At 44.4% G+C, this 2,480-nt stretch overlaps 1 pseudogene; it reads right to left on the bottom strand.

The window, feature by feature from the left end:
• Positions 1-472: 472 nt before the first annotated feature.
• LOC126097025 (5S ribosomal RNA) lies at positions 473-590 on the bottom strand (annotated as a pseudogene).
• Positions 591-2,480: the final 1,890 nt, after the last annotated feature.

Here is a 2,480-nt window from a genome sequence, read left to right as displayed (position 1 = left end):
TCATAGACACGGTTTCCGACAAATGTTTTCCATGACGTTGGTTCCTTCGCCAACCATGCTACGACAACAGTAGAATCGGCCCAAAAGTAAGTTTTGGCGATGTTTAAGTGCAGCCGGGATCTAACCTTCTCCATTAATCTAGCCAGTCCTAGGACTGCACACACTTCAATTCTTGGCAATGATAGTTGCTTGATTGGTGCTACTCAGGATTTTGAAGTTGAAGCTTTATTGAGAAATTATTTTCTTCACAGACACTTCTAAGGTAAAAAAGAACTCCGTCTTCAGGCCAACAGTGACCTATCGGGACCATCCGACCGCCGTATCATCCTCTGCTGAGGACGAGGATAAGAGGGGCGTGTGGTCAGCACACCGCTGTCCCAGTCGTTATGATGGTTTTCTTTGACCGGAGCCGCTACTATTCGGTCAAGTAGCTCCTCAGTTGGTATCACGAGGCAGAGTGCACCCCGAAAAATGGCAACAGCACATGACGACCAGGATGGTCACCCATCCAAATGCCGGCCACGCCCGACAGCGCTTAACGTCGGTGATCTGACGGGAACCGGTGTATCCACTGCGGCAAGACCGTTGCCCGCTCTAAGATAAATACAGGCTATATATGCTTGCTAGGAGGCATCTGAGAATCAATGTAGCTGCAGCCACTTTACTCCGTTGCTGATCACTTTTCATTCGAAATGAATGCTATTCAGTGATGGTAGATGATTAATCACCTGTTCCCACTGTGTCTTCAGGTCACCAGGTAACGGCATGTCCCATACTATTTGTCTTTACCGGAGGTGTTACATAAACACCTTCAAAGTCACTACCACTGGCCTCAGAAGTCCTAATGGATCGAATATGGAGGCAACCGAGAAAGTATACGTCGTTTAGTCCAGCTTGCGTTACTATTTTCTGCATGAGTGGCTAAGAATTGGAAGGTATCGCTATGAGTATTCCACAACAAACACAAAGTCTTCACTGTTTCTTGCTGCTCTTGCTTCACGATGTTCAGGTGGGAAGTTTTCAGGAATCTTGAATCGTTTTCACACCATTTACGAAGAGAAAACCCTCCTCTGTGATGTAATCTAATAAGCTCTTCCTGCAGACTCAGTGCCTCCTCTATGGTGTCAGCTTCACTCAAAACATCGTCTACATAAAAATCTCTTTCTAATGTGTTTGCTGCACTTGGATATTTTGTTCTCATCTTCGGCTAGTTGTAATATTCATCTTGTTGCTACAAAAAGCGCTGCTGCTGTATAAGTGACTTTTGTTAAACGACAACCCTTGATTAGTTCGTTGGGAGACTCATGCCATAGAATTGTATGTAGGCCTCGATCAAGCTTTCCGACTTCAATCTATCTGTACATTTTTGTAATGTCCCCAGTGAAACCAGATCTGTGTGTTTGCAAGACAATCGAATATAAGTCATCCTACAGTTAGTCCGACCATCAAGATGTCATTGAGGGAAGTGTTCGATGATGTCTTTGCTGAGGCATTAAACACACTACTAGAAGTTGATTCTTTAAGCACTGCGTGATATAGCATTTAATACGTGCAGTTCTCCGTATTGTGGTCACCAGTTCCATATGACCGAAACCTTCATGTTGTTATTGTCTTCAGACCTGAGACTGGTTTCGTGCAGCTCTCCATGCTACTCTATCCTGTGCAAGGTTCTTCATCTCCCAGTACCTACTGCAGCCTACATCCTTCTGAATCTGCTTAGTGTATTCATCTCTTGGTCTCTTTCTACGATTTTTACCCTCCACGCTGCCCTCCAATGCTAAACTGGCGATCCCTCGATGTCTCAGAACATGTTCTACCAACCGATCCCTTCTTCTAGTAAAGTTGTGCCACAAGCTCCTCTTCTCCCCAATTCTATTCAATACCTCCTCATTAGTTGTGTGATTTACTCATCTAATCTTCATATTCTCTCAAAAAACTGACAAAATGTGCCCTTAATTCAGGCTGTCGCTGTTCTCTCTAAACGTTGTACGCATCATGTAGCATTATTTACGGGCTCTCCTCGTCCTGCATGATTATATTTCACTGGTAGCTTCACCACGAATCTACCATTTGCATTGCTCTGAATGGTTTTCGCAAAATGGTCCTCACATAGTCGTTCGTCTTTTGTGTGCACACAAACAGACTTCGTTTCTTCTTGCTGCCAGAACCTTTCGACCTGAATGTTAAGATTTGTATTGCGTGCAAGGCATGGCAGTATTCTTCGAGCACTTGACTGAACGGAATGAGGTGTCTTTCCTGATACAATCCGACCAAATGATGTTTCCTGTTAGATATATCTCACCAGGTTTGTTAAATGACAGATCTACTAACCTTACGTGATTAGGAAGCTGCCAGATGGATGTTCCAAGGGATGCTGTTGGGAGTGGCCCTGTTATACACGTTAGTAATGCACAGACAGCATGTGTGCCGTAGTCAGCAACACTTGAGCAAATGTACACACTGCAAACGTGCGACGATTC

The sequence above is a fragment of the Schistocerca cancellata genome, chromosome 1 (genome assembly GCF_023864275.1).
Source record: "Schistocerca cancellata isolate TAMUIC-IGC-003103 chromosome 1, iqSchCanc2.1, whole genome shotgun sequence".
In the NCBI taxonomy this organism is placed as follows: Eukaryota; Metazoa; Arthropoda; class Insecta; order Orthoptera; family Acrididae; genus Schistocerca; species Schistocerca cancellata.
The sequence above is the reverse complement of the archived record's forward strand: the minus strand, read 5'-3'. Positions and strand labels throughout refer to the sequence as shown.